The sequence below is a fragment of the Felis catus genome, chromosome B3 (genome assembly GCF_018350175.1).
Source record: "Felis catus isolate Fca126 chromosome B3, F.catus_Fca126_mat1.0, whole genome shotgun sequence".
NCBI lineage: Eukaryota > Metazoa > Chordata > Mammalia > Carnivora > Felidae > Felis > Felis catus.
In genome coordinates, this window is record NC_058373.1 from 71,656,374 (window position 1) to 71,667,398 (window position 11,025).

At 39.7% G+C, this 11,025-nt stretch overlaps 1 long non-coding RNA gene across 1 annotated transcript; it reads right to left on the reverse strand.

The window, feature by feature from the left end:
* Positions 1–4,061: 4,061 nt before the first annotated feature.
* Positions 4,062–9,516, reverse strand: LOC123386000. Its single transcript, XR_006599382.1, has 3 exons — positions 7,053–9,516; positions 4,888–5,014; positions 4,062–4,160 (listed from the first exon to the last, which is right to left on the reverse strand). It is a non-coding gene; the product is annotated as an uncharacterized LOC123386000 (long non-coding RNA).
* Positions 9,517–11,025: the final 1,509 nt, after the last annotated feature.

Sequence of the window (11,025 nt, forward strand, 5' to 3'; positions counted from 1 at the left end):
AACAAATGAATGGTGAAAATTAACTCTCTGGCAAGTGATTTTGCAGTTAGTTTTTGTCAGATTAATGGAGTCAATGTGATCCTTGATCAGAACTTTATCAAAGCTTCTGATTATAAAGGATAAGAATACCTATTTATGATTATTAAACTAGATGTAGGCACTTAAAAAGCAGGAACCACATGTAAGTTCACACAATCATGATAAAGCCTACATGAATATCATACTTATTAAGGTTAAAATCATTCGATAATAGTTGGAAATAGCAGAGGTTTTTTTCAATTACCTGTGGGCCTCTTTAAGCATGGTGCTTTTAGAAGTCTTTCAGACTTTTCTTCATATTTTTATGATCTCCCTCCACTACCACCACCACCCACACATGCTTTAATGTACTGATTCATTCCTTACCCTAACAGAGGTTAGGTCAGCACTCATTTTCTAGGGGAAAAATAACCTTATCTTTCATTCGTTCAGAAGGAAAGGAAGACACAGAAACTCTAATAGGAGGATTACACATCTACTCTTCACCTAAGACTGAGTCTGGGACAAGCATCTTATTCTAGAACTTTCCTTGTAAGAGAAATCCTAAAGAGAAGAGGAGGAGTGGATATCTGTTGGGGGGTTTCTTTTCTTTTGATGAAAAGAAACCACCGTGGGTCCAGTGCTTAATTGGAGAGGCTTAAGTTGCCTCTCCCACTAGATGGTTCAGTGAGCTATGCTGTATGGCATCATTATTACCTTTGTGTTTGCTAAATTTCTTTTAGGTCTTTGTTTTTCCTTTGTTAGTAAAGATAGTTCCCAAAATGCCAAATGCATTTCCCATTCACACTGGGCTCTGTGGGGGTTAATGTGGCAGAGAAAATGAGACAGGGTTTCTCAATGGAAACCGAGGGAACAATTCACAAGCGTTCAAAATTAATCTGATTAAACCTGAAAGAATTTTTCATGGTAGTAATTCTTTTATACCTCTCATAATAAATATGTCTAAGGCTTCACTAAGTTATAATTATGTTTTAAAATTTCTAAATGTTTGTGCTGGGAGAACTGGACAGCAACATGCAGAAGGTTGAAACTAGACCACTTTCTCACACCATTCACAAAAATAAACTCAAAATGGATAAAGGACCTGAATGTGAGACAGGAAACCATCAAAACCCTAGAGGAGAGAGCAAGAAAAGACCTCTCTGACCTCAATCGTAGCAATTTCTTACTTGACACATCCCCAAAGGCAAGGGAATTAAAAGCAAAAATGAACTATTGGGACCTCATCAAGATAAAAAGCTTCTGCACAGCAAAGGAAACAACCAACAAAACTAAAAGGCAACCAACGGAATGGGAAAAGATATTTGCAAATGACATATCAGACAAAGGGCTAGTATCCAAAATCTATAAAGAGCTCACCAAACTCCACACCCGAAAAACAAATAATCCAGTGAAGAAATGGGCAGAAAACATGAATAGACACTTCTCTAAAGAAGACATCCGGATGGCCAACAGGCACATGAAAAGATGCTCAACGTCGCTCCTCATCAGGGAAATACAAATCAAAACCACACTGAGATATCACCTCATGCCAGTCAGAGTAGCCAAAATGAACAAATCAGGAGACTATAGGTGCCGGAGAGGATGTGGAGAAATGGGAACCCTCTTGCACTGTTGGTGGGAATGCAAACTGGTGCAGTCACTCTGGAAAGCAGTGTGGAGGTTCCTCAGAAAATTAAAAATAGACCTACCCTATGACCCAGCAGTAGCACTGCTAAGAATTTACCCAAGGGATACAGGAGTACTGATGCAAAGGGACACTTGTATCCCAATGTTTATAGCAACACTCTCAACAATAGCCAAATTATGGAAAGAGCCGAAATGTCCATCAACTGATGAATGGATAAAAAATTGTGGTTTATAGGGGCGCCTGGGTGGCGCAGTCGGTTAAGCGTCCGACTTCAGCCAGGTCACGATCTCGCGGTCTGTGAGTTCGAGCCCCGCGTCAGGTTCTGGGCTGATGGCTCAGAGCCTGGAGCCTGTTTCTGATTCTGTGTCTCCCTCTCTCTCTGTCCCTCCCCCGTTCATGCTCTGTCTCTCTCTGTCCCAAAAATAAATAAACGTTGAAAAAAATTTTTTTTAAAAAATTGTGGTTTATATACACAATGGAGTACTACACAGCAATGAGAAAGAATGAAATATGGCCCTTTGTAGCAACGTGGATGGAACTGGAGAGTGTTATGCTAAGTGAAATAAGCCATACAGAGAAAGACAGATACCATATGGTTTCACTCTTATGTGGATCCCGAGAAACTTAACAGAAACCCATGGGGGAGGGGAAGAAAAAAAAAAGAGGTTAGAGTGGGAGAGAGCCAAAGCATAAGACACTCTTAAAAACTGAGAAGAAACTGAGGGTTGATGGGGGGTGGGAGGGAGGAGAGGGTGGGTGATGGCTATTGAAGAGGGCATCTTTTGGGATGAGCACTGGGTGTTGTATGGAAACCAATTTGACAATAAATTTCATATATTAAAAAATAAAAATAAAATAAAATACAATTTCTAAATGTTTAATTATTTTGAGAGAGAGAAAGAGAGAGAACGAAGCAGGGGAGGGGCAGAGAGAGAGGGATACAGAATCTGAGCACAGAGTCCAATGTGGGGCTCAAACTCATGGACCATGAGATCATGTCCTGAGCCGAAGTTGGGTGCTTAACTGACAGAGACACCCAGGCACCCCTAGAATTATGTTTTAAATTGTTAAGTTCCAAGTAACTGATTAAAATTTTAAAATAATATTTGTTTAATAATTTTTATGCATCAAGCTCTGCTATTCAGGGAACACCATCCCAGGGTCCTCCCTGGATTGCTCACATCTGCATATAGAGACTCATAACGCTATGGAATCTTAAGGAGAGGCTTTCTGGACCTGAAATGCTCACCAGCATCAGGGAATAGATGTACATCAAGGAAGAAAGGCTTCACAAAATTCCACATGGGCTAACTTCTTCATTCTGCAACTTCTTTCACAAAGCCCCTCTCAGTTCAGACTATTCTCATTCCAACAATTCTCATATCAGAAGAAGCATGGAGAAGAGTAGGATATAAGCTTTCCTGCTTATCCTGGAGAAGGAGGACTAGAAGAGTTTCTTTATGTTATTTTTGTGGGCCCTCAGGCCATCAAAGTAAATGGTATGCTCTTTCCATTGGTATTTGAAAGCTTCTACCTGATAAGGCCCTTGTAATTTATTGGCACCATAAATTCTGTTCAGAACTGTGTAACCTTCCTATTGTTCAGGTTTGTTGCCTAGTGTGATACCAAGATTACATTGACACTGAAGAGCAAACATGGGAAGAATCTCAGCACCCAAAGGGGATCATGAAATAAATCAAAAGCATTTTCCAAAGTTTATCAGAAACCATGGGGAAAAGGGGTTCCAAGACCTAAACAGTTAGAGACAAAGAACAAAATAAAGTTAAACTGAATTTATAACAGAGCTTTCCATGTTCTAACACACATTGTAAATATCTTAGAACCAACCATGATAAGCAGACTTTTAAATTTTTTATTTTATTTTATTTTATTTTATTTTATTTTATTTTATTTTATTTTATTTTATTTTATTTTATTTTATAGGAGAGAATGAGTGGGTGAGAGGAGCAGAGGGGGAGAGAGAATCCCAAACAGGCTCCACACTCAGTGTGGGGCTCAACACACAGCTCGATTCTACCACCCTGGGATCATAACCTGAGCTGAAACCAAGAATCAGATGCTCAGCCTACTGAGCCATCCAGGCACCGCAGCAGACTTTTTAAACTTTTCTTAACACAGACGACCTACTCTTTCCCCTCAACAGAGCATCCAGTGCTACCAGTGTTTCTGCAATAGTATTCCTCTAAGATATAAGAGGATTAGTGATCTTTAAACCATTATCAGGAGAACAAAAAGGAAAAGAAATGAAAGTCAAAGGGAGAAAAGGTTTTATTTACTTTTACCTCCTCTGAATGGCCTTACTGACATTTTAATTATTCTTTTTAAAGCCTTAACCCATAACTATTGACTAATGTGAATTAGAAAAACTTACCTAATCCTTTTCTCTCTCCATAGAGGACCTGGTGGAACCTTCTGTTCCCACAATACTAATCTTCTGAGATAACAGGGAATTAAAGACCTTTGAAGTTCACTACATAGGAAAAGAAATGAAATGCAAACCAATAGGTGCTATGGTTCTATGCCATGGTTTTAACCCCCCTGGATGGTTGACTGTCTAGGTAGCCTTTTGCAAAGCCTTCTTAACCATAGTTGTTATGCATTAGTGTGCGGTGGGATTAAACATTCCATCACACCGCCAGTTTTCAGAGAATTCATTAGGATACCTAAGATACTCACAAATGCATTTTCCAACTTCCCTTAAATCATGTCCCCACTTGACTACTGGTCACATGGAAACCCCTGAGATAGTCCACTGAGTAAAAAAACAAGGTGGTTCTTGTCAGGATATACTGAACTGGCTAAAGAGCTGACTCCCAAGGAGAGTGGCCAGAGTGCAAAGTAAAATGCCCTATTGATTCAGGCTGATGTCAGAATTCTAAAAGAACCAGGGGCATCTGGGTGCCTCAGTCGGCTAGGCATCCAACTCTTGGTTTCAGCTCAGGTCATGATCTCATCATTGGTGAGATCCAGCCCCCAGTCAGGCTCTGTGCTGACAGAGAGGAGCCTGCTTGGGATTTTCAATCTCTCACTCTCTCTCGCTCTCTTTCTCTCTCCCCCCCAACCCCCCACACATGCTCTCTTTCCTCAAAATAAAGAAACAAACAAAAAAAAATTCTAGAAGAACCAGCCCAGTGGGAGGACAGGTTTCAAGCACTACCTGACTCTATAAGTCAGGTGGGAACTGTGGTAATATTTACAGTGAATAGCCTGCTGAAAGAAGGCTTCTGCCACCAGCTCAAGGGTCTGGAACTAAGGAGGCAGCTCTTGACAGGAGAGCACTGGTAAGAGATTTGAATCTCTAGGGTTCTGGTCCTGGTGCCAGTCCTAGAAGACAACTAGAGTTAAAAACAGGAAACCCAGACAATCAATGAGATATAGAACAGAAATTAGTATCACATATAATTGATAGAATATTCTGGTTTATATACTTATTGATGTTTAGCACACTCAGTGTACTGGGTCAGATGAAAATATGTCCCACCATTCATCAATCAAACATTTCTCAGCATGGACTCTGAGCAAGGATTCAAAGACACACCCCAGTCCCAGGGAGCCTCCAGCCTCATGGACTCACTAGATATGGCCACTCATCTGCCTCCATGCACAGCAAGACCACAGGCATTATGGGAGAAAGTGTCTCTCACACTGGGAGCTTTATCTTCTCATGGAGTCTTTGCTCATACCCTCTTATATCCTCCCTCCCTCCTTCTTTCCTCGTCTTGTCTCCTTTTCTCCCTTTCAGATATTCCATATCCCTTGGCCTATTTCAGTACATGGCTCACTCACATTTGATTACAGCACATGTGTGTCTCTCTGTTTTCAACAATATGTGCTGAACTGGAACATTCTAGAGATCATTATCTGGGCGTAATTTGGCTTGGATATTATTAGTGGACCTTCACATATTTTTACTTAATAAACTTTCAGACTATTGGAGAATGTTCACACAGGAGATCCTGATAGAGTCTCCAGAGCTCTATCTCAGAGAAATCAGGAGCATCTGAATTTGTGATGATGCACAATTAGTGAGAACAAAAAGATGCATTCTAAGGTTGTTCACTTTTAAAATGATTCCATATTTGCATAGAATTATCTTCCCAAATAACAAGATCTGTTAGCAAAGGTCTATAGCACAGTAACTTTTTTTAAATTTATTTTGAGAGACACAGGGAGAGCACAAGCAGGGAGGGGCAGAGAGAGAGGAAGAATCTCAAGGAGGCACTGTCAGCACAGATCCCAATGCAGGGCTCCAACCCCATGAGACCATGACCTGAGTCAAAATCAAGAGTAGTCAGACGCTTCACCAACTGAGCCATCCAGATGCCCCTGTAGCACAGTAAGTTCTAATTTGAGGCAATCAGTTGGCTCTCAGGAATGTTGCCAGAAACTTCCCCATCCCCACATTTTTGAGACTAAGGAAGAGATGCTCAATCATCAGAAAACCAGTTCTCTTTCTCAGCTCACCTCCCCTGTAACACACACACACACACACACACACACACACACACACACACACACACACCAAAAAGCCTCCTTTAAGTTTAGGTGAGGTTAAGAAAGAGCAGCTGAGGGGCACAGTGCATGAACCCCTCTACCTCTGCAGAAACTGCCGCAGTTCCCAGCAACTGGATCTCACGTTGCAACTCAAGGTAAATTTGAAATTACAGACTGGATACAATTACGTCATATTCTCCCTATTCTGAGTCCTTAGGTGGGAAGAGCACAGAGACGGTGCTCAGAAATTTTTCAGTAAGAAAATTAAAAGATAAATGCAAGGCAGAATATTTTTCTGAGATCTTACTTTTTCTTTCTTCTCTTATATTTTCCTCATTCCTCTCATTCCAACAGGAAGCCAGATGTTTTGTATTTCCTTGGCTTGGGGATATCTGTAGTCTTTGAAGGAGGGATGTATTTGAAGTCATACTTAATTTTATTGGGTTGTTTTTCTTTTTTGAGAAACCCAAATTCAGTGTAAAGTATTAGTCTCAGCATGCCTAGATGACTCAACGGTTTAGTGTCCAATTGTTGATTTCAGCTCAGGTAATGATCCCAGGATCATGGGATCGAGTCCCTTGTCAGGCTCCTCAGTAAGTGTGGAACCTGCTTAAAATTCTCTCTCTCTCTCTCTCTCTCTCTCTCTCTCTCTCTCTCTCTCTCTCTCCCCCTCTGCCCCTCTCCCCACTCTCTCTCTCAAATAATTTTAAAAAATAAATTCAAAAAAGTAGTAGTCTCTTAGAAAGTATGGGAATGTTGAGCTTGGGGAGAGACCATAAGAGCAAGGTTGGAGGGAAGGAATGATCACCTGGGGGAAGCAGCATGGGTGAACCTAGGAAGGCTGACCCCAGGCACAAATAATCCTCACCTTCAGGAAAATCCCTGTGTTCTCAAACTATTTGTGGTTACCCTCTGGTCTGAGGAGAGGGAGCCAGGAGCAGGTCCAGCTGGACAAGCAGCAACATGGAGCCCAGGTCACCATAAGGCTGGCCATTTCCTGCTCAAAAATAAAGAGAGACAAGGCAGGAGTCTAGGTTGCTGATCTCATTGTGCTCTGCAGAGAGGTGCTCTCCTATTATTGCATTTTCTTTTTTAAGAAGAGATCAAGGCTCAATGTGCAAAATATTCTCATCAAAGATACAAATTCAAGCATGGTTTGTTTGTTATTATTATTATTTTTTAATGCTCATCTCCACAACCACAGACTACACCTCAACTCTTGCTTGCTAGAGGTCCCACTCTCCACATTGTCTTAATTACTTCAAATTTCTTTGGTTTCCTTTTCCCTTAAGGATGATGTTCTCTCCAGCACCAGCACATGACTGCAGCTTGGCCTGGCCATGTGAATCACCACCCATCCCTGGAAGGCAAATTCTCCCCTCAACCCTGACTTACACTAGTCTTTTCTTATCCAAAACCTTGGTACCCGGCTTCCATTAGGAAACAAGTATTTCTTTGAGTGCCTGGATAGCTCAGCCCATTAGCTGAAGTTAGCTGAAGTCCAACTTCAGCTCAGGTCATGATCTTGTGGTTCATGGGCCCAAGGCCCGTGTCAGGCTCTGTGCTGACAGCTCAGAGCCTGGAGCCTGCTTCAGATTCTGTGTCTCCCTCTCTCTCTGCCCCTCCCCCACTCATGCTCTGTCTCTGTCTCTCAAAAATAAATAAATGTTTTTAAATTTTTTTAATAAAAAAAGGAAATAAGTACTCCTTTTATTTGCCTCCATTTGGAGGCCTGATGCCAACAAAATAAGATTTTCCCCATTCCTACCCAGAGGATTTCTTACATTTACCTACAAGCGTAATGTAGGTAATGCCTCCTCAGAGGAGGCAAGAGGTAGCCTGTGGCTCAGTCCACCTTCCAAGTCCAAAGGATAGGAAAAATCAAAAGAAAAAAGGGAGAGTGTTTTTCACACCTCTGAAAATTATCTGGAGAGAGTAAATTCTCTAGAAACTCCCTGGGTCTTTCCATTTTATGTTCAGTACATCTCTTCTCCTTTTGTCTATAATGAAACTCTCTTGACCTAAACGCTATGCTCCAGACACTATCCCTCTCAGCCTTAAAGATTTACTTCTGTTCAATACGTCATATTCTATAATCAGAATTATAGAAACTGCCACAGGCCAGTTTCTACAGGATGATAAGTACAATTTATTTTTTTCCAGCTTTGAGGCATAACTGGCTCACAAAAACCTGCACATAATTAATGCAGATCATTTGGTACATGTGGACATAATGTATATAATCAAGTTACCATCACACAATCAAGGTGTGATTTATCAAGGTAATAAACATATTCATCACCACATCCAAAAGTTTCTTTGTGTCCCTTTGTTGTTGTTACTGTTGTTTTGTGATAAAACTTAACCTGAGAGATTTATCCTCTTAACAAAATTTTAAGTGCACTGTACCTGTTAACTGTATGCACTATGTTATACAGAAAATTTCTGAACTTGTTCATCTTGTATGACTAACTTTATGCACATTGAGCAACTCCCCATATTTTCCCTCCCTCATCTACCATCCTTTCATTTACTTCTATACATATGACTATTTTAAATACTTCATATATAAGAAATCATACAGTATTTTCCCTCTGCGGCTCATTTATTTCACTTACAAAGTTTTAAAGGTCCATTCACAGTGTCACAAGTGGCAGGATTTCCTCTTTAAGGCTGAATAATATTCAATTATATGTATAAACAACATTTTCTTTATTCATTCATCTGTTGGTGAACATTTGGGTCATTTCCATATCTTGGCTATTGTAAATAATGCTACAACGAACAGGGAGTCCAGATATCTCTCTAGGATCTTGACTCCAATTCTTTTGGACATATATCCAGAAGCAGAATTGCTGGACAATATGGTAATTCTATTTTGAATTTTTTGAAGAAGAGCCTCCACACTGTTTTCCACAGTGGCTATATAATTTGCATTCCCACCATCAGTACAGAAGCGTTCTCTTTTCTCCACACCCTCAACACACTGTTTATCTCTTATCTTTTTGATAAGAGTCATTCTAAGAGGTGTGAAGTTATATCTCAATATCTTTTAACAGGTGGTAAGTGGTTTTGTTTGCATTTCCTGATGATTAATAATGTTGAGCATCTTTTCATGTACTTGTTGGCCATGTGTACGTCTTTTTTGGATAGATGTATATTCAAGTCTTTTGCCACTTTAAAATTGGATTATTTTTTTTGCTAGTGAGTTATAGGAGTTCCTTATATATTTTTGAAATTAACCTCTTATCAGATATATGGAAAAGAAAAGTAAAATTATTTCTGTTTGCCAATGACATGATCTGATATGTAACAAACCCTGAAGACCACACCCCCCCACCCCCACCCCTACACACAATGGATACAACTAATAAACAAATTCTTTAAAATCACAGGACACAAATTCAACATATAAAAATCACTTGCATTTCTATACTCCAACAGCAAACTATCTGAAAAGGAAATTAAGAAAACAATCCCATTTATAATAGCACTAAAGAGAATAAAATGCTTAGGAATAAACCTAATCAAAGAGGTAGAAGATTTATATACTAAAAACTATAAAACGTTGATGATAGAAATTAAAGCATAAACAAATAAATGGAAAGACATTCTGTGTTTGTGGATTAGAAGAATCAATATTGTTAAAATGTCCATATTACCCAAATCAATCTACAGTTTCAATGCAATTTTTATCAAAATCCCAAAGACAATTTTTATAGACACAGAGGAAAAAAAATCCTGAAATTCATATGGAACCACAAAAGACCTCCAAATGGCCAAAGCGATTTTGATCAAGAAGAACAAAGCTGGAGGTATCACACTTCCTGATTTCAAAATATATTACAAAGCTACAGTAATTTAAATGGTATGGTATTGGCATAAAAATAACTATGATTTAGTCTCCACTTACTTTCTGAGCTTCAAACCAAATTCCATTTCTTTCCCCATTTTTCTCATCATCATAGATTTATAAATAATTCCATTCCCTTTCTCCCCTGGCACCATCACCATGAATTTACCATACTCCAGATACCCAGGGCCTGGATGAGGATAACTGGCCAATAAGCTTATGTCTCTGGGAACTCAGTGTAGTGTGTGCACATGTGTGTGCACATGTGCCTGTGTATGTGTGTATGTGTGTGTGTTTGTGTGTAGTATGAGGTAAGACCAGATCTCTAACTGGATGGGGAGATGAGGAAATTGACTTCAGTAAGTATGTGTGAAAGTCTTCCCTGTGTCAAACACAGATCTAGGTGCAGGAGATATGTGGATAAATATGCATGGACTTTCTCCTGATGATCTCTCAATTAAATCAAAGATGAGAATCTGGACATGACAGACATAAAGACTGTACTTTCCATAGAATAATGGACGTACCTGTTAGTTATGTCTCTCTGTTCCATCATCCTATCTGAACGAAAGTTCTTTTTTTTTTTTTTCATAAGCATTGAAGGGTGAAAATATGTCAGATCTGGCAATAAGTTTAGTGTTGATGCCTAAAAGAGCTTATGTCTTGCTTACTTTTTCATAGCTACGATGTTAACTGTATCACACAATGGGATATTTGTATATATAGCTTTATTTCTCATATAGTAACAGAACTTGTGAGGCAAGGAAACCTGGATTGGGCCCCCATTCATTCAGTTCCTTGCCTGTTGCAGTGTTTGGAAGACTTGATCTCTCTAATGGACCCTCAGTAGCTAATACAGGTTCTCTGCATGCTCCAGGGTGGCTCTGAAGGTGAAAGCATCTTGCTTGAGGTCATACAACTTAAAAGTATCAGGGATTTTAATGAAACTTTTATTTTTGAGAGAGAAAATGAGTAGGGGAGGGGCAGA